The sequence below is a fragment of the Lepidochelys kempii genome, chromosome 5 (genome assembly GCF_965140285.1).
Source record: "Lepidochelys kempii isolate rLepKem1 chromosome 5, rLepKem1.hap1, whole genome shotgun sequence".
Classification (NCBI taxonomy): Eukaryota; Metazoa; Chordata; order Testudines; family Cheloniidae; genus Lepidochelys; species Lepidochelys kempii.
Genome location: NC_136384.1, coordinates 127364001 through 127385923, shown reverse-complemented (window position 1 = coordinate 127385923; position 21923 = coordinate 127364001).

The window sequence follows — 21923 nt, the reverse complement described above, 5'->3', positions numbered from 1 at the left end:
GTTTCCTTGAGGACCTGCTCCATGATTTTTCCAGGGACTGAGGTGAGGCTGACTGGTCTGTAGTTCCCCAGGCTCTCCTTCTTCCCTTTTTTAAATATGGGCACTATATTTGCCTTTTTCCAGTCTTCCAGGACCTCCCCCAGTCGCCACGAGTTTTCAGAGATAATGGCCAATGGTTCTGCAATCACATCAGCCAACTCCCTCTGACCCTCAGATGCATTAGATCTGGCCCCATGGACTTGTGCATGTCCAGCTTTTCTAAATAGTCCTTAACCTGCTCTTTCACCACTGAGGGCTGCTCACCTCCTCCCGATACTGTGTTGCCCAGGGCAGCAATGTGGGAGCTGACCTTGTCTGTGAAGAGTGAGGCAAAAAAAGCTTTTTTTTTTTGTTAATGCATCTGGTGTAATAGTCCCTTTCCAACATCTTTTCTTACAGATAGTCGCAAAGGGAAGGTGCTGCTGGGAAAGGAAAAAAGGAAGAAGAAAGGCTCAATTGTGTGAACAAGACATGTTCATTTGAATTTATTAGAGGTTGTCATTCTACACATACAAGTGCAGAGATCCCTAAAGTGCTGTGTGTTTCTCTGGAGACATGGCTTAAGTGCTCTAGCTTTCAAACCAACATGACTCACTGCCTCTAGGTGGGCAGAACATTCCGGCAATAAGTGCTAATGTTGCATTCACAGTTGGGAGACATGGAGCTGAAATCAAGCAGCTTCTCGAGCTGGCCGGGCAGGACACTGCTAACCTGTTAGCCTCAACCAGAATAGCTCTCCATGTCTAGACGATCTTGGCGGGGTGTCTGGTGTACCGGGAACATCATGGGATAAATGTCTGGCACTCCAGAGCACTATCTGGCTCCCATTTGAATTCAAGGAGGAAATCTACATTGTCTTCAGCCAGGCAAAATCATGCTCCAAGTTTGTCACCTGAAATAACCCCTGGTGCATAGAGGATAATGTCTAGCAAAAGACTAAGGAGGAAAAAAGGGTCCCCATTAACTGGGGGTTCCTGGAATATGTCAGAGTGCAGAGGCAACATTATCTAATGACAGGCAGAATCAGGAGAGGTGGCCACATGCAGAGACAATTGCCAAAAGCAGGGACTGAACCCAGGCCCTTTAATTCAAAAGCATAGGCCTTTAACAGCTGAGCCTTCCTTATTTGGTGGAGCATTGTATAGTCTCTGGCCTGTATAGTCTCCGGACGTGCCACTAGTGGGCAACACTGGACCAATGTGTTACATTGACAACAAACAGAGACCACCCAGTAACCTAATGTCTCCAGCCACTGCAGCAATGTACTGCACTGAGACAAGCCAACCTCTCACTTAAACCAACACCAGCCTGAGAGGGAAGCCAGGCTGAGGGCAACGGTCATGAGACAAGGGCTACGCTTCAAATCCCTCTGCTTTTACGGCACGCCCACCACACTGGGTCAGAGGTTAATGACTGATCCAGCCTAAAGCGTGCCCTGTTCCAGACTGCATCTACACTCACAGAAAAACCCGCACCGCCACATCTCAGGCTCATCGGGCTCAGGCTGCAGGGCTCAAAATAACAGGGTGACCATTCCTGCTTGGGCTGGAGCCCCGGCTCTGAAACTCAGCCATCTCAGAACTCCAGCCAAAACGGGAATGCCCACACTGCTATTTTGAGCCCCAAGCCAGAGTCCAAGCCCTGCAAGCCCAAGTCAATTGACCTGGGCTCTGAGACGCAGTGCAGTGGGTTTTTCTGTGCAGTGTAGACGGACTCATAAAGCGGTCCAGGGACCTGGGCAATGGGACTGGAGTTCTTCTAACCCTGACTTGTGTTGTGTTGTCTTGGGCAAGTCACTTATTATGTCCATCTCCATTTCCCTGTCTCTAACATGGTGACGATCGCACCTGCTTTCTCTCCAACGAGGGCTCTCTTTATTTAGTTAATGTTGCCACAGCACTTTGAAATGTAAAATGCTAAATATTATTCCGATTCTACCTGTTGCTCGTGGCCTGCAGTTGCATTCCACAGCTATGTGGCCCACTAACTAACACTGACAGAAGGATCCATTTAGTTTTGAATCACAGCCCTGCTATCAATTCCAACTGTGTTGGCAGTAGCTGGAATTGGGAAGTGCCTACAGGGTAGCTGTGAACTGGCAAACTCCAGAGCTTTCTGCACAAGTTAATTACCACAGACCTGCTGAATGGCTGCTAGACACTGTGTATTGTATTCATCTGCCACTGGGTTTCGCTGTCTGCAAAAACACCATGTTTAAGCTCTAATAAAAGGAAAACAAATCACTAGCCCACATCCCTTCTGGGTGCAGTGGGGATGAGGGAGTAACTTCTCTGTTGTCCCTGTCACAGATTGTTCCTTGCTGGGCTTGGAACAGTTAGTTGAAATTCAACTAAAAAATGGCCACCTGGGTACTTTTAGGGTAGGACCAGGGAGCAGGGCTGAGCTCGGCTCCTACCCCACCACCACCCAGCACTGCCGCTTAGGAGAAGCAGGCAAGCCTTTTTAATCTCACCTGGTGGGTCCTAATTAGCTACTGCCTCCTCCTGGCCCTTCTAGCCGCTGGAGGAACAAGTCTCGTTGGTTCTGCTGGTGTCAGAACCTGAGTGGCTTCTCTAGGTAGTGCTCAGAGGTGTAAACTCACTGCTTCTTTCCCAGTAACACGTTTCCTTTGGGCAGGTGTATCAGGGCAGCACCTTGCCACATGTCCAGTCACAACTGAAAGCTTTCTTTTCTGATTGACTTGGTAGGCCCATCAGAGCAGGCATATGAGAGAGTAAACTGTGGGCATTTCTATACAGGGGGAACCCAATCCTTGGGATACATAATGTTCACATCCATGGAAGTCAATCTTGCCCTTGGGAAATAGAGAATTCCGATGTTCCTGGAGTAGCTTGGAATGTTTTGTGATCCAGCCACTATCAGAGAAGACCCCAAAAAACAGAGTGGAACCCTTTTTAAAATAGCCATCTGGTATATATTTGTCGACTGTCTTCATGTACCACTTCAAAACATATGCATCTTTGGCAGCAGTAATTTTAAATAAAAGCAAATTGATTGTAGCTCTTTGTGATTCCCTCTATTAATGGATGGAAAAACACATGTCCTTTCCTTATGGGAGGCTGCAGGTTGTTACAGGAGAACTTGAATTTGCAGCCACATTGATATCTTTGGCTTGTGAATCGTATGTTCTAGCAGTTTCTATATCTGTATATTTAGATTATCCCTCCCCCCGGGTCATCTTCCATGTTTTTCTAGTTCTGCTGATGCGTCAGGCAACTCCGAACCCATCTACCAGGAAAGACCTCGGTTCAATAAGCAACTTTGTAGTCTCCACTTAGCCGACATCCAAATGAATACTTTCACTTTCATTCCCTGGGCTTCGGAGTTCCTGCAAATAACAAACAGAAATGAGCTGAAGGCTATCCTCAGAACAAAATGCATTCTGTTAGCATTCTATGTTGTTTTCACATGCAGCGCGGCTAGGGTTTAATATAAAAGACGTGCCATGGATGGTTGGAGGACTTACGGAGATAGCTGCTTCCCCCTTGCATGTATTTTAAAAATAGAGTAAGGCAACTAACTACAATGGTTTGGTTGTGATCCGGCCCTGTACACCAGTCAGAGTCTCGGTTTGTAATTCTGTTGATACTTTCTAATAGCGATTGTGATAGACTATGATTTCGCAGAAGGCTTTCATTATCTAATTTCCATGTTCCCTGACTCTTTCTGGGACCAGAGACCCACATTTGCGCCTAAGTGGAAAGTGCCAAAATTTAACTGAACAAGGTGAAGTGGTTCTGAATGTTGCAAGCAATTCTGTTGAATTCAGGTATTGAGTCCAAGAGAAATGTTAATTGTGCATGAACTAACGCCTTGTCCACACAACAGAACTGTGATGCATTAATAATAACTGTGTCATTTGAGTGTCAAACCAGCCCCGATGTGGATGCAGTTATTGAGGTATAGTTCATGCTGGTTTAGGAAGCGGAATAAGCTACAAAATATAAGACACATTTACTGGTGTAACTGCCAGATTCTCTCTGAATCTGTTTGAAATGCACCAGGATGCACAAGGGGAGGAATCCATTAGGGTGAATCAATGACATTTCAAGGTAGTAGAAGGAGCCAGTAATTCCCACACTCAGGACAACGGATAACATACAAAAAATAGATGAGGTGGTTTTCAAGGACACAAAGGTCACTCGAGCACTTAGACATCCACATGAAAGAGACCCAAAAACCTAGGGCTGAGCTTGCGCCTGGCTGTGAGATTCAGCACATAGGTAAGTGAGGGAAAAGAGAGGCCCCTAGAAACAGTGAAGCGTCACCTCACCATTCTCACAGAACACTAAACCCATGCACCCAGCCCCGGCTGTCATCGGTGACTCCCTGCTAGGAGGCTTGCATAGTGCAAGTGCTTACCAACCCCCCTAAGGCAGAGGCCTGTTGGAAGGATTTTCCTCTTTCTCCAACCAATGGGAGGGTCTCTTGAGAAAAGCCACAAGGGAGAAGTTGGAAGCTTGACTGTCCTTGAAAAGCCAAAGAATTCTGCTTTCCAAAGAGGCTAGGGAGCAGACTCTGGAGCAGCAAATTGTCTGTGGCGTCTGCTCTTCCAAATATCTGTGAATGGCTCTGCTGGGTCTCAGCCAGGAAAGCAAAATCTCTGGTAACAAGAGTAATTCTTTTCTTTCTTCCTTCACAAAGGGGTGGAAGAATTTGCAGGAAATCTTTGTGTCATTTTGCTGCAGTAGCGAGCTGCGGGCAAAAGGCATATGGCCAGGGTAGCCAGCAGTGGCCAGATGAAATTTAGCCATCTGGTCTACCCACAGAGTGACAAAGGCTTTGCAGTGTGGTTGGGCCCCTTGCTAGGAAAGACTATTGCCCTTTCTATCTTAATTCAGATTGCCCACAATTTTGCCCAAATTGCCCACAATTTACCCCAACAAATGTGCCTGAAATCCCTATTCAGTACTGGAGAAAAATCTGTGTCTAATGTTGTCAAAACAAAGGGAGCGTATCATGTCAGAGATCTTGCCAAACTGGGAGAGAGAGATGGCCAAGCCACAATTTCTGCAGCAAGGAGGCTGGTAGCAGTGCTGGATGACCAGAAAGCAAGAAAGCAAAGGAGGCCCACAGAAACCTGAATTGCTTGTGCCTCAATCTAGCCATCCAAAAGGACAAGTCCCTGGCCAAACTCCCACCATGTGAGGACAGTTTTGAAGAGTGTGTTGAAAGAGCATCTTGGCTAGCAAAGATTTGGATGTCTTTGTTCATAGGGAAACCTAGATATTGGATCACCATTGCAGCATGGATGGAAAAATGTGGATGATGAACTATGTCCAGTATACTTCAAAGGCCCAGTGGCCTCTGAGCTACTACAGGACCTCATCTGTGCATGTTTCAGCAGGGGTTGCTGTATAATCAACTGTGTCAGTAGCCAGAACAACCTTCCCTGCACTGAATTGTGTACGTGCCTAAGCAATGAAGACTGTGGTAACCCAGGCAGTCTCTTCAGAGATCGTAATGATGAAGCAGATGATGATAAGGCCATTGACTAGAAAGGTCACCAGCACTGTTACATTTCAATGATGCCTGGCCACGTTTATTATTCGGGGGGTTTTTTCACTCTTTCGATCAACAGTCCTCAACCGCTGCAGCCCATGTGACATCCTCAGGGCCATACAGGTAGTACACATATTATCTGGAGGCAGCCCACATAACGCACAGAGAGCTGCATATGCAGCCCACAATGGTAAATAGGTTGTGAATCACTGCTTTAGATTGCTGTGATGCTTTGGGGTCACAAAGAAATGCACATTTATGTCTTGAAATAACACATAGTGTCAATAAACTAACAGAAACAAATGCAAATATTTCAAAGTGGTCATTTTACTATGTTGATGGTATCATTTGTCCCCATTTCTATGGTAACGGCACCACTTAACAGCTCCAGATCATGCCTCATCTTAAAGCACATGTAATCGGCTTTCCAATGCTGTGTTTAGAGACAGTACGTCGAGTCGACCATATCAGTGGGGTTTGCCATTCACCTACCTGCTCAGCTGCACTGGCCAGCACATCGGAGGAGGAGAAACAAGATTCCACTCATCCCCCACTCAGTCTACCCCCCTCCCTGCCCACCTACATGGGAGCTCAGTGGCTCAGTGACAGCGGTTCTCCCATCTGCACTGCTCACCCTGAGAGGGGTAGCCTGCTTATGGCAGTAAGAGAGGGCCTTAAATCCCCTTAACTCCATGCACACAAGTGTAGGCCGGTTCACCACCAAGCCCTGCCTGCATTGCAATTGCAATTCCTGCTGCCTGCCTAGTACTTTGTCCTGTAGCTAAAATCTCAGGTTTGATTCGGGGGAGATTTTGTTGCCTCATTTTTCTTCTGCATTGTCTTTGTTTCCTTAGGCTGAGCCGTGGGACGTGTCAGTGACACTGTTTCTCTTGCCCAGAAGACACTGACGTGCAAGAGAGACCAGTTTGTTCCTTCTCTCTCTGCCCGCTCTCTAGCACCCAGCTCCTCACGTCCATATCTGTCACTATTGGCCTATTATATTTGCATTTCATCCATTGAAACAAAATCCTTATGGATTCAGCCACATATATTCCAAATGCTGCCTATTAGGTACTAGATTTGCCTGATACATATTGTATGCTTTGCTGTCCTATAAAGCGATCTGCTTCTGCCTAGTGTAGTAAATGAAAGTGAGATTGTGCAGTAGCTTGTAAAATATCCAGTGCAGTTTTAAATCTAGCATATGTCAACTGCAGAGCAAGTGCTAGGGTCTAATCCCAAGTCTCTGCTTGATATTCAGCCCCAAGCGCTGTCTATTCCTCCTACTGAATAGTAAAGCCACTGGTAACTGTATAAGGAGTGGTGCGGACAAGAGTGAAAGTAACTTCAAGGACTTACCAGTACTCCGGAGTCCTGAGCAGGGGGCGTGGCCTCAATTGGAAGAGGCGGGGCCTCAACCGGAAGAGGTGGGGCCTTTAAATACCTGGACCCTTTAAATCACCCCCGGAGCTACCAGCTGCAGAGGCGGCTGGGAGCCCCGGGGCTCAAGGGTGATTTAAAGGGCCCAGGGCTACCGCAGCAGAGTTCTGGACCCTTTAAATCACCGCCGAAGCCCTGCCGCGGCTACCCCGGGGCTCCAGCAGCGGGGCTTGGGCGGTGCTTTAAAGGGCCCGGGGCTCCGGCTGCTGAGGGGAGCCCCGGGCCCTTTAAATCCGCCAGCCGGGGGAAGCCGGTCCAGTCCAGCATGGCACAGTGTACTGGCTCTTGCCAATACGCCGTACCGGCCTGTACCGGCTTACTTTCACCTCTGGGTACAGAGAACATCATCTGGGTGCTGTCATCCATAGCACAAGATCCCCTCTGATCCAGCGTTACCTTCATACTGCCTTCCTTCCTCTTCCGCAGTCGACAGGCGGATTTCACCTTTGTTCATCTCTGCTGGCCAGGGCACCATTTCCTCAGTGCCATGTACTTTGAAATTCAAGTGACCCACCACTTGAGCCAATTGTTTCTAAATTAACCAGGTGAAATCCTGGCTCCATTGGAGTCAGTGCAGGTTTTTGCCATTGACTTCAGGGCAACCAGGATGTCCCCGCCCTGTTTTGGATGTAGGTTTTGACCTCTTTGGAACATTTCCTCAGTATAACCTAGGGTGTGACTTTAAACCAATACAGTTGGGAGCGGGAAACCCATCCCAGTTAGCAAGGGTTTAAAGAGTTCCGCCCCTTCATGGGCAAAGCTTGTCAACCCAGGAGAGGGGCGGGTCCTTAGAAGGGAGGCTCCTGGTTCAGTTTGCGGGGGCACTCTGAAGCAGCAGGGCTGCAGGTCAGGGCTTCCCAGCCCCTGGCAGCAGTGGTTGCTGACTGGGGGAACTTGCGTGAGAGCCTTGGCAGCTCAGAAAGCAGAAGGCCCAGGATCTTTTCTCTTTTTCTTTTCTCCTGGACTTTGCCCCTTGTGGGCTGTGAAAGCATCCTGACTTTTGCATGTAGACTCTCCCACCCCCAACTCCTCATATGGGGGCGGATGACTGTGTTCTGGACTCCAAACCAAGGGCAGTACCCACCTTCTCCCCAAGGGAGTGTCATAGGGGTATAACCTACTACTGAGTATACAGCCTGCCCGCCCCCACCCACAGCCTTGGTTTGGTTTGTCTTATGGCCATTGACAGAAGTAGGCTTTGTGTGTCCGGATTCACTATGAGGCGTTGGAAATCTCAGCCAGAGTTGTTGTTGTTAATTAGAGGAACCCTGTAGAGCTATGAGACAGTCTTAGCTCCACATGTTTATTTAAGTACATATATGGCCCCTCATCAGTGGAGTGCCTCAGCATCTCACTTCTTAATACATTTCATCCTCACAGTTCCCCTGTAAGCATCATCCCCATTTTACAGAGGGGAAACTGAGGGGTGGGGTAGTTATGTGACTTACCCCAGATCACCCAGAGAGCATGGGGTAAGCCAGGAAGTGAACCCAGTTTCCTTCCAGCATCCTATCCACCAGCCCCTCCTTCTGGCCAAGGGGACAAGGCATGGGGCTCACATGGGCCCGATCCTTTATTTTTCATTCGCCCCAACCTCCCCAGGCAATTTTGAGTGTGCAATGAATTTAGGACCAAGCCCCCTGCATAGGGCAACAGAAGTATGTATATACATGGCCACTAACCCCTCCTCAATACCTAGTTCATTCTGTGGCAAAGCTTATTAATGTATATGCTTGGCCAGAAGGGACCTAACAATAACCAGGGCCTGAGGTATTAACTGTATTGTTTCTTCTGCTTTCTAGTCTGTTGTCCTGCTATTTAAAATCCTTGCTAAAGGCTCCCCAGAAATCTCAGAACATTTCACCGCTCTATTTGCTTTTCTCCCGGAGCTTTAGCCCACTGAGTGTATTATATATTATTCAGAATGCTGCATCTATATCGCCCCCACATGACCAGACTAGGTAACACCAACACAGCTGGCTCAGTATTCCTCTCCTTCCAGCTCCAGACTGTGCCCTGTGCAGGTTATTCTAGCCCTGCGGCAGCCATTCTGCTAAGAACTGCAGTGGAGCTGACAGTCTATGGCCATTTACAGGAGAGCACCAAACAGCTCTCCTGGGCCTTTACAAGTGTCACTGAATGGCAGCCTCCTTCAGGGTGGGAAAAGCAGGAACCACACTACACAACGGGGTGGGGAGGCATCAAGAGGTGTATACCCCACACAAACCCTGAGTGGGTCCAAGTGGGCCAGAAAGGGCCAGTTAACCGCACATGCTGCACCTGGAGGGGAGCCAGCCTTCTGGCCTAATTGCAGATGAAGCCCAAGTACGGAAGGAGCTGGGCTAGGAGTATAAAGCCAAGAAGTGAGACCAGGAGGAGGCTATGGGGAAGGGGCTTGGGGTCACTCTGTAGAGGGAAGGGGTGTTGGTCAGTCACAAGGCAGAAGCCTAGGACTATGGCAAGAGATTGTGATGGGTGAAGTAGCCATAGGGAGCAGAAGAAACTTGTATGGTAAATCCAGAGATAGACCAGGAGATAGAGAGGTGGGGAAGGAACCAGGGGAAACAGGAACTGGGGCTGAGCAGACCTGGCTTGCTAGTCAGAGGGTCTCTGGGCTGGAACGGGCAGTGGCAGGCAGGCCTGGGTTCCCCTTGCAGCCACTGGGCGGTGGCACAGGAACAAGAGGTGGAACGGAGACCATCTGAAGAGGCATCCGGACAGCTGGTTCAAAGGGAGTTCAATGCTCTGGAAGGAGGGACTGCAGAGTGACTTGGGCTGAGTCATGGAGAGGGAGCACTTTGAGTTGCAGAGTGGGATGACAGCGTGAGCAATGAGCCATACAGGGTGAAAGCTAATGTCCAGCCCCAAGGAGTGGAGCCCTCTACAGGAGGGGAATCTTTTGACCAAGGCATTCAGGGTGAGATCTGACTATTCTAAACTGTCCCTTGTGTTAAATGTGCAGAAGGGCCAGTTCCCTTCAGCAGGTGTAATTTTCACCCCGTTCCATACCTGGTGTAGAACTGCAATTTGTGTTTCCTGCTGACTGACTGCTGGAACCAGTCAGGATCTCGGAGCTGCCCCAAGAGTCCTTTGGGGGGGTGAAGGGCACCACAGAATGAAGAGGCTGGTCTCAGGATGGCTGACCACGTAGGCTATAATGTCCATATGTAAGGAGAGGCACAGAACTGCATTTCCCTATCTCTGCCCTCTGCTTGGCTGAGTCAGTGCGGCTGGGATGTGAAAGCCGGATGGCAGGAAACAGTGATGTTTCCAACATCACGCTTGGGCTCTGGAGCCTGTATGTTGTGCTGCTCCCCCTACTCTGGACAAACCTAGACAGGGCCCTTCCTAGCATAGGCACTTAGGGAAGCTGCTGACTGTAGATAAAACCAAAGCTGGCAGCCCTCAGCCCCACCACCTCCTGCCAGTCCCTAGCATGGAACTGTGGCTCCCTGCCTAACTCCACGGGCAGCCCCTTGAGTGTAGCTCTTCCCCATCTCCCTCTATGCCCCCACCCCACAGTCTGAGTCTCCCCACCAAGCCAAAATCTGCAGCCTGGATCCCATACCATCAACCTGGACCTCCTCCCCAACCTCAGCCCACAACTTTAACCTCTGTTTCATTCCTGGTGCTGGCAGGTCCTGTTAGCCTAAGTCTGGAAACCTTAAACACCCTGACTATTGCCCCTTGGCCCAAGCAGCATAGCCAGCATTCGGGGTCTTGCCAGGCTGTTTCCATCAGAAGAAGAAATTGATGTTTAGAGTCCAGTATTTCTTTAGTGCAATACTGGTTCATTACAAAGAACGTACACACAGTCCTGTTTCCATGATCATGCTGGGAACATGCAGCAGGCAGTCTCCTTGCTCACCATTTCCAAGCCTGCCTTTCCAGTCAGGCCTGTGCCCCAAGGAGCTTGGTCTCTGCTGCCTTTCAGGGCCACTCTCGTGACTGCTTATCTGACTTTCTGGTGGCTTCCTGCCCCTGGCCCACAAAGTTAACAAGCAATCAAACCAATAGTCCCCGCATCTGCAATCAATCCTAGGGGAAATGCCTGGCCCCTGTGGCTTAATTTCTAATCAGCCTAATGCCTTGGGCAGTAGCTTCTATTGTCTCCAGCTATCTTATTCCAGGCAGGAGCTGCATTGCTTTTGCCTGAATGAAGGGTAGTTAGCAGGCCCATCTGCTTTCATGAGCTCTGTGATTGCCTATAGCTCAGAAACACTTGATGGCAGCCATTAACACCTTCCAGCATAACAATATTTGATGACACTGAAGCAAATAGTTTGAGACTTACTGTAGATTGTAACAGAGAAAGTGCAATGAATTCAATTGCAGGTGGAGGCCCTGGAATGGAAATTAAGTGGGGCGTTTAATATTACAACTGTGCTGTACATACCACTACATCAATTTGGGAACATTTGTCTGTGCACTGCATTTCCTGAAACGTAACCATTGTACAGTATGGCCCACTCCAAAAGCTCAAAAATGAGCAAGAGACAAACAGAGAGACTGGCCCCCAAATCCCAAGTTTAAAAGCTATTTTTGAGCTGAGTTCTGAACACCTCCAATGTGTGTGACAATTAGCACTGCCAATTGACAAGTGAAACAATTTCTGCCGGAGCGTCCCAATGTCAATTTATTTTGTGTCCCAGCCCCCACATCAACTCTGTACCCTCAGCCCCAAATAAACTCATTTTGTGCCCCTCCCACCTGTCCCAGCTCCACATCGGCTCTGCCCCCTGGACCCACAACCTTTCTGTACCCCCTGCTCCCCTCTGCTCGTCCTGCAGGTGTGGAGGTTCTTTACCTGGCCTGCAGGAGGGGCAGCTCCTCTCCCCCTTCCCAGGCCAGGTGTTGCAGGCTACAGAGGAGTTGGGGGGAGAAGCAGAGGAGAGAAGCCAATTGTAATTATTGGGGTTCCTTTGTGCCCCAAACCCCTATGGTCCCAGTAGCATGCCTGGTGTACCATGTCTCAGCAGCAAGCACTGTAGGTGCCTCAACAGCTAGGCCCTGGTGGGTCCCTGTAGCCATCAGACACATGGCAAAGGAAAGGTTTTATGGGGGCTGGCAGGAAAGGCAGCAGTGCAGGTCGCGAGGTACAGAAGCTTAAACAGCTACAGTTCAGAGTGAACAATAGGGATGCATCCCTGGGTGGGGCTGTCTAAGGGAGGGTCAGAGCTCTTCAGGCCTGGTGCCCTCTCCCATCCAGCCCCTACTCAAGCAAACAAGCATTTGTGGGTTTCCAAGCCAGGCTCAGTTAGCGTTTCCTTGGGGCCCCTTTGCAATGGTTCCTGGCCCCACAGCTGCTGGTCCCGCATAGACGCACACCCAGCTGTGATGTCTGGCAGCCACAGCCTATGCCACACACAGCTCCGCCTGCAGTGCCTGGGGCTTCTCTCCAGCTCCCTGCTGCCATGTGGCTCCCAGCTCCCAGTGCAAGACCTTCCCCTTAGCTGGCCTGGGCCAATGGGGAGGGGGCTGATGGGAAGCAGAATCCCTGCTTTGCAGGTCCAGGGTGGTTGCTCCTCCCCCAGAGGTGGGGAAGGCAGTCAGTCAAAGGAGGCCTTCCCCTGGGCAGTCCCAGGAAGGCTGGAGCTTCAGGCATCGTAGTGAGTCTAGCTCCAAAATCATGTCACGGCTCAAGCTGACAACGCTGAATCCAGGCAATATGTAGGGCATCACAATTTCAAGGCAGAGGCTTGCACATGCTGTGTCTGGAATATTCTTGCAGCTGCGGGTTAAGAGAAACAGGATAATAATATCTAGCTCTTACAGAAGTGCTTTTAATCTGCAGATGTCACAGCGGTCCATGATCTTCAATGCATTTATCCTACCCCCATTTTATAGATGGGAAACTGAGGCACAGAGAGGCTACATGACTTGTCTGAGGTCCCCCAGGAACTCTGTGCTGGAGCAGGGACTTGAATTCAGGCCTCTTAAATCCTAGGCTAGTGCCCCAACCACTGGGCAAGCCAGTCCTTCCTCTGCCTCGACCAGCTGTCAGACACGACTGAAGTGAAATACCAAAATTGCTCTTCGATGATGAGGGGGAAGGGCTGTTCTGAAGTATGACGCCTTTAAGTTCTGTTCAATCCGACTTTGGGCCTTTCGAAAGCTGAAGGCATAATGGCTTCCTGGAGTTAATTAGGAAAATGATCAGTATCTGAGCAGTGGCTAGGAGGGGTAAAGAATTAATTAGTTGTGCAGAAAGGGACTATAAAGCAGATTAGCTATGTAAGAGAAGCAGTTTGTTTGTCTTGGAGAGAGGAGTAGCTAGAGGGGTAAACATTTTTCCTTTTATATTGTTCCTCCTTCCTCCAAGCTTTGATATTGACGTAAATGAGGCATGTGGTGCCTGGTGAATAGCACTGATAAGCCATAAATGCACAATTAGGATAAAAAGAAACATGGAGAATGGATTTGGGCACACTGAGCTGAGCAGGCTGTCGAGGACTCGGCTGGGGATGGCACATGCAAACCCATCTTCTTTAGAAATGACCAAGTTGGCACTCACAAGGCAAGTGAACCAGTCCGTCCACTGGGTGGCCTGTTTCTCGCTAAGGCCAGCACTGATGGAAAAGCAAGGCTGAGGAGCACCCCAGAGAGACGGGTAGTTCTCAGCTGAGGTTTCTATTAGCTTCAGCATCAGGAAGCCTGCGTTCCATGGAGGGATATTTCATTTCCAGCACCAACTCCACCATTGTGAATGACAGGGTATGAAATCAGGGAAGGATACGGTACGCTTGCCTCCTTTCAGCTGAGGAATCTAGACGCCCTACCGTTTAAAGCATAACCACAATATAGTGCACTCCATCCACTACAGGGGACTCTCTGCAGGCAGAACCAATCTGTGCGCAGTAGAAACTTGATTTGATTTAGTGTCTAGTTCGCACTATAGCCCTATCCTGGTGGCAAAGTCTATAGTGTTCTTTAGAAACGACTCTCAAACCACAGAGTGAGAACACAGGGCTGGAAGGCATGGAATCAATCACAGCATGTCATCAACTCATTTACTTAGATGGTCAGATCTTTAAGGTCTTTTTGTTGTGTGTTTGTACAGCACCAAGCCCAGTGGGGTCCTGGTCCTTGACAACGGCTCCTAGGCACCGTGACAATACATAATAGAATAGAGCAAAAAGAAAAGGAGTACTTGTGGCACCTTAGAGACTAACCAATTTATTTGAGCATGAGCTTTCGTGAGCTACAGCTCACTTCATCGGATGCATGATACATCGGATGCTGTAGCTCACGAAAGCTCATGCTCAAATAAATTGGTTAGTCGCTAAGGTGCCACAAGAACTCCTTTTCTTTTTGCGAATACAGACTAACACGGCTGTTACTCTGAAATAGAATAGAGGAGAACTCTTCTGTAGGTTGTTGTGGAGCGTGTTGTGGAAAGCTGCAGCCATGGTATAGTTGTATTGATTTCGCTGGGACCCTCTAGAAAAGTTATTGTTCTCTATTAAATGCTGTAGAATTTTTCCAGAAGGTTGCAACCCTTTAAAAGAAGGGTCAGTAATTGAAAAATAGAACAGATCATACGAAGCAGGACAATGCCACCGCCACAAAGAAATCAATCATGAACAAATTGCTCTCAGATTATAGTAATATGTAGCTCTCTTACCATGCTCTTCATGTGTCATTTTCAAAGCATTTTTTCAAAGGAGGAGTAAAACCAGGCTCTACATTTGTCTGTCTGTCGGCTAGGATGTAATGTGGTCCCTTGTGAATGGTGGGTTGTCACGTTGTCTTGCAGAAAGGCTGTCTTGGGACATTGATAGAGTTCCATGTCCCACTAGCTAAGGGGGCTTAGGGTCTTCTCTCTACTAAGAGGCAGCCATATCAAAATCTAAGTGTAATACACAAGCCATAATGTCCGCTTACTGGGAAACGGTCACCCAAGTGCCCTTCCCGAGGCTTACTCGTTGCTCGAGAACAGCAATGACCATCTTCTGTTTCACTTTGCCCTCACCCCCTTTGGGCTACATGTCACATGAGCTTAAATGTTCTCGGCACAACAATTTTCTCCTTCTTTAAGTAATTTTCCCCTTCTAATTACTTCCAGCAATTATGGTAATATCCAGGGATGGGGATATAAAAAGAAAAGAATGTGACACAAACTTCTCAAGTACGTAGTTTTATTTCGCCACGAGAGGAGGGGGAGGTGAAACGGAAGACATGCCCCTCATCCTGACCAAGACAAGCCATGGTAAAAAGCACCACCCAATTAAGAAATGTGGAAAGTCAACCTGCCCCATGTGGAAAAGGCCAGCAATTTAAATCCTGATTAGTTATACTCGCTTCTATTTTTCTCTGTAAACTCAAGTGGATGTTTGGGAGCGTCAATGAAAAGGGTTGAATCAGCCTGTTTATTTGGGGTAGGTAGTGGGTTGAAGTAATTATACTAGATTGGAAAGGTTTTTTTCACTTGCTTAATCTTATCAAGCCAAATATAGGTATTAATTAGCACCTTCCAAAAAAGGATCTCAAAGCATGTTACAAACTGGATCTTATGCATGTCAGGTGACTCCTTTGGGGCATGGGAAGGCAGCAGGAGATAGCACATTGACCAATGGTGGAGCAGGGGAGGGAGGAGAAATTTTGACTGACAGCTAGCAATGGTCAAAAATTTTCCATCAAAACATGTTTTTTCAACAGAAAGTGGGTTTTTGGCCAGAAAAGGCAACTTTTGTTGGAAAAAAAATCAATTTTCATAGAACATTTTTGGGTTTTCATTGAAAAAAGAAAAAAAATGGAAAAGCCAGAAACCAATTATTTTTAAGTTTCGGGCAAGTTGTTTTTCTGATAAACTGAAAATAGTCGGGGTGAGAGGACATTTTTCACTGGAAGTCTTTCACGGGAGGGAAAACTTTCCAAGCAGTTCTACTGACCACACACGGACAACCCCTTTTGAGAGATGCCATGTCAGATTGAATAGCTGTACAAGAGATGGAAGCTCAGTTTTCAAGGTCACCTCTGAAGGACTAGCATATGGTGCCTGGAACTCCAGTCAGCTACCCTGGAAGGGTGAAGGGCTGCCAGTATTCAAATCTGTCCTTCCAAGGAGTCCAGGTATTTCATAGCTAATGCTTAAAACGATCAACCTTTCCCTTCCAACGCTGCACTAATTCTAACGAGCAGCAGTTATCTGAGGTTTATCAGAGAGGGTGCTAACAGAAATACGTGATTCTTTCTTTTAAAGCAATGCACGGGGTACACTGCCAGTCACTAATGAGAGGCAGGGTTTTGTGTCAAGTGCCTGTTTTGCCCCAATACGCTTCAGTGTTCATGATGCTTTGCTAACCATTATCAATTTACATTCAGAAACCTATGATGGCTTTGTCGTTCCCTGGAATGTACTGACCATGGAAAGCCTTCACTCTAGAGTAGCTGTAAGAACAGAGGAATTTGTGAGCTAACTCAAAATGGTTGGACCCCTTTTGGCAAAATGTTATTTTGGGGGGTTTGCTGAAATAGACTGTTTCGTTGAATCCAAAATGTTTTGTGGGGCTCGATTGCTTTTGATGAAGTTTTCAACAGAAAAGTTCCTGATGGCCAGGGTGGACTCGTCACCTCCAGAGAGAGAGAGAGACCTGAATCAAAAACCTGATCTCTTCCGTCTAGAAATGGACATTTTGAGACAAGTCCATTTTGCAAAAACATTTAAAATGTTCTGTTCCAATACAGCCCAAAAAACACATTCTGAAACCTTGAAAGTTGTTATGAAATGTAATTGCTGCTGTCTGGCCGGCTGTGGGGCTAACCATGGGCCTTCCAGCATTGCGAACTTATGATGAGTGCTTGAGAGTTTTCCAGGCACTACAGTTCTGACATCTCCGGCTTGCTGCTTTTAAAGTTCCAAAGGCCTGTTCCAAACCGGTGATGGGTTTTGTGCTTTTGTAGCAGACGTGGGGTGTGATCCCCAGCTGGTGTGAAACAGCAGCGCTCTCTTGGCTTTAGTGGAGCTATATTGACGCACACCAGCTGAGACTCTGGCTCTAAATCTTTTAGAGCCTATAGACAGCAGAGTCGGTAAAATGTACTGAACAAATAAGCATCCTTGCCCTAAAGAGTTTAGTCGAACAGCAGGAATTGTTAGAGAACCAAGCGATATGCGTCCTGTACCAACTCCAGAAGCACAGCAATACCACTGCACTGGGCCACAGCATGGCCTAATGGACAGAGCACTGGCCCAGGACTCAGGAGATCTGGGATCTATTCCTAGCTCTATTGGCCTGCTAGGTGACCTTAAGCAAGCCACTTCCCTTCTCTGTGCCTCAGTTTCCTCTCTGTAAAATGAGGATAATGATACTGCTCTCCTTTGTAAAGTGCTTTGAGATCTACTGGTGAAAAGTGCTAGTCATCTTGCCAGTCAAACTCAGATATTTCCTGTTTTGTTTTGATCAGCCTCTGGATTGCTAAAATCTCCCTATTTGCCCCTCCCCCTGTCATAGATTCATAGATACTAAGGTCAGAAGGGACCATTATGATCATCTAGTCTGACCTCCTGCACAACGCAGGCCACAGAATTTCACCCACCCACTCCTGCGAAAAACCTCTCACCTATGTCTGAGCTGTTGAAGTCCTCAAATCGTGGTTTAAAAACTTCAAGGAGCAGAGAATCCTCCAGCAAGTGACCCGTGCCCCATGCTACAGAGGAAGGCGAAAAACCTCCAGGGCCTCTTCCAATCTGCCCTGGAGGAAAATTCCTTCCCGAACCCAAATTTGGCGATCAGCTAAACCCTGAGCATATGGGCAAGATTCACCAGCCAGATACTACAGCAAATTCTTTCCTGGGTAACTCAGATCCCACCCCATCTAACATGGCTCTATGGTAGGAGTTTTTAGCACCATAGTGCTTACATTGTAGCTGGGTTTGTTGTGGTCATTTCAGCCTGCACCGATGAGTATAAAAAGAGACAAATGCTCCTTTCCCTGCCCGTTGGGTGGAGTCTGAAAGTGCTGGCCATGGGTGTGACTGGAGTCATTTATTACCAAATGGTGCAGAGCCAGTTAGCGGGATGCAGAGCACTAATGGATACTGAAGATTTCACACTGCTGCAGATCTCTTTCAAGAGGCCGGACATTGCTCTTTTGTAAAGGCTGTTGTGCAGTTCAGGGGGTAGCTCTGCTTTGCTGCCGTTCCACAGTGAAACGATAGCTAGGCCCATGCCTGGTCTGGGGTGGAGGCTGTAAGGATCACCTGCAGAGAGCCCTGGACTGAATCTCCATGGGGATGTCTGTGCTGTATTGTACACCCACTCTGTGGGACCCAGGCTTGTGGACTTGGTGTGTCCCAGCCCACACTTGAGCGTCCACACAGCACTGTGCACCTCAGTTTATAGCTGCTGGATCCAGGTCGCTCCACTGTGCTAACACGTCCATACTGCACCTTCCAGCTCAGGTCTGCAGTTTGAGCTGCGTCCACACTGCCCAGTGATAGGGCTTGGACCTAAGACTCAGAGTGACCTGGGCTCTGACATGACCTCCAACAGGGTCCTAGGACCTGGGTGTTTGCTGCCTCCAGTCAGTCTGATTTGTGTGTGGCCGGAAGGGAAGTTGGGCTCAAACCTGGGTCAGAGGCTGGGCTCAGTGTCCAGTGTAGACATACCCTATGGGGCCAGCCATACCAAAGGCTCTATTTACTGCTACGGACCCCCTTCCTCTGCTGCCTGCAGCACCTGATTTGCCACTGGTGGCAGCCAGGGGTATTCCAGCCTCCAGGTGCTGGACTAGCTCCACGTCCATCAGAAGTCCCCCAGTAAGAGGAAATGGCCACAGGAAGGGTGGTCCAGTGGTTAGAGACACTAGCCTTCCCTTTAAGGGACCTTGGTTTGATTCCCTGCTCTGCTAAAGACTTCCTGTGTGACCTCAGGGCATGTCTACACTTGAGAGCTGGAAAACAGGAATAAACCTCCCTCTTAACACAGGGAAAATTCACATAAAACAAAAGATAAACTAATCCGCCTTGCCTGGCTTACCTCTACTGGTTGCAATATTGCAGACTTGGATTAGGATGGTTGGAGAAGATGGATTTCTGTCTGGCCTCTCTCAGACCCAAGAGAGAACAACCACGTAAACAAAGAGCACAAACAAAAACCTTCCTCCACCACCACCACCCCAAGATTTGAAAGTATCTTGTCCCCTTATTGGTCCTTTGGGTCAGGTGCCAGCCAGGTTAGCTGAGCTTCTTAACCCTTTACAGGTAACAGGATGTTGCCTCTGGCCAGGAGGGATTTTATAGCACTGCATACAGAAAGGTGGTTACCCTTCCCTTTATTTTTATGACAGTACTAAAAAGAGTAGCGTGGCTTGGGGAACAGGGGCATGGGCTAGCTGTACTGAGTACAGCCTACAGGGTTCAAGCGGGTTTTTTCACAAGCTAGCACAAGCATGTCAGCATGAGGTGGGAATCAAACCCCTAGCTCGTGGGGTAGATGTGACGTTAGTCTCTCTGTGCTTCAATTCCCCCTTGGTAAAATAACAGCACTGCCCTACCTCCCAGCAGTGTGGCAAGGACACATGTAACCAAGGTAGTGAGGTGCTAGACGCTGTAACCATCGTGGGGTTCATTAAGTAACAAACCAGTGAATGAGAAAGGAACAAAACTTCAATCAAACAAACTGGAGAGCGTCTCTAGTGAACTGCTGCCCAAAGCCGTGCGGTGTTCCCAACCCCGCCTGTAGGGCACATCTCCAAATTCTCTCACTTACCTCTCAGAGGGGTCTCCAAATCACAACTTTTCATAAACATCTCTCTGCAGGTGGTAGGCTTAAAAAGGCTAGGCCAAGATCTCAAAAAGTGACTAGTGATTTTTGGGTGCACACTTTGAGACTGAAAGTCGGGCCCCTTTCAGGTGCTTCAAGCTGATCATCCAGAACACTTAAAAAGCTTGGCCATAATTTCCAAGCTCTTTGTTTCTCTAGTGATACTGTTTATACAGCGATGCAACCCTTGTTCTGCGTGTTACAGGTGCTTCCTCTTATCCTTTCTTCTAGTGCTTCTCGCTATGCTTTGGGGTTCGTGTTGTTATCAGTTTCTGGTGTTGTATAATCATCCAAAGGTTGAGTATTCACAATTGTTACGGGGATCTGGCTTTCCTTATTAACAGCTGTATCATTTATAATGACCTTGTTATACATCAGAAATAATACTATCTTAACAAAACACAGTGGCTTATTAAAAAACAGCCTGCAAGTTTAGCCAATATGTGCCATGAAAACATGACAGATACTCCAGATAAGCAGCAGGAAAGCCACCTTCTGATGAACACACCTCGGCCTCATTAGACGCAAGTTAGAGACCCCTATTGTTGGGGGTGCTTGGAGAAATATAAGAGAGTAGTGGAATAACAAATCTGTGATTCACTAGTCTGTTGAAGAAAACATGATGGGACCAATGACACATGCAAATCTGACTTAATGTACTGTGCATGATAAAATAAATGAGTTTTTCTAAGCTGTAACATTCTGTTTTTACATTGTAGGGTGTCTGCAGCATTAATGTCATTTCTGTGTGTGACATGAGAGCAAAAATGTGAAAAGAACAGAGGGAAAGCCCTTAATGGATTGTGTCCAAGTCCAATGGGAACATAGGAATCACTGGACAGGATCAGATCTATGGTCTTTGTAGCTCAGTGTCACAGGGCACCTGGCTCTTTAAAGGGAGATGCGTCACAAGGGGAGCTGAGACATAGCCAGCTTGCCTCCCCAGGTGGGGGGAATGAAAAGAGTCATGTGAATGGTGGGTCTTATGATCAACTCAGGTCTCTGAGGTGAATCAGGCGGAGGCCTGGAGAAGGCTGCCATGGGCTGCAGAGAGTAGAAAGGTTCCTGCAGGAGACACCGACACCAGGGGAGAAAAGACTCTTGCCGGCTAGGGCTGGGAGCAGCCTGCCACAATAGGGAAAGACTCCAAGCAGGAGGACCTGGGAGGGGCTTGATGAAGAGCAGGAAGGGTGAATATTTGGGCTTTGAGGACTTTATTTTGAATGGTCCATGATAACAAACCAGGATATTTATTGGCCAAGAGACAAGCCTGTGTGGAGCTGAGGAGCCCCGAAGAGAGAGAAACTGAGGCAGGGATGCAGCAAGGGCCCCCCCCCTCATGCCATGAGGGGGTTCTCTGGAGACAGTGACCCTGTTGCATTCAGGATCCTCCAACACTGGCCAGATGCTTCAGATGAAGGTGGGAGAACCCTGCAGCAGGCACTTACAGGGTAAGCGGTCTATGAGGAAAGCTCCTCCTGTTAGTTGGAGGACGACTAATGCCCTGAAGCAGAAGGGATTCAGGTGACCTCCCTCAGGGCATTGTTACAACCTCTGTTCTCAATGGGAGCCGCTGGGGGTGGAGCATGTTTGAAAGTCTGGCTAGGTATTTAGCATTTACATGGGTAAGCTGCCGCAGAGCTGGGAACCGAACCTGGGTTTCCTGCATTTAAGGTAACAGGGAGTGGGAGGGACCCTTGCCTATCCCCAAAAGGAATACGTTAGCACAGGTTCCTTGTCTTTCTGATGGTGCTTTGCCTTCCTACCTGCATCAGAGTCAGGCCTTTGAATGAGGAAATCAAGGCTGGGCATCTTTCTAAAAGATATGTTCTAGCCCAAGTGGAGGTTCTGTGTTTGGGGCAGGAATCACGTGGGGTGGGAGTCTGTCCTGCACACACAAAAAAGTGTGTTCTGAACTCAGGTTAGCTAACTTGGGTTAAAAGAGCAGTGAAGACCTGGCAACTTGGCTCTTAACTTGGGTTAGCAGCTCCAGTTAAATATAGGGGAGCGCAGGGTTGAACTCGATTGGCTAATCTGAGTTTGAAGCCAAGTTGCTGTCTCTTCACCGCTATCTATGCTATGGAGAATCCTTAACCCAACTGGATCTGTCCTCTTCAAAAAAAACTGGCTTCATACTAATCGAGTAAATAGCCA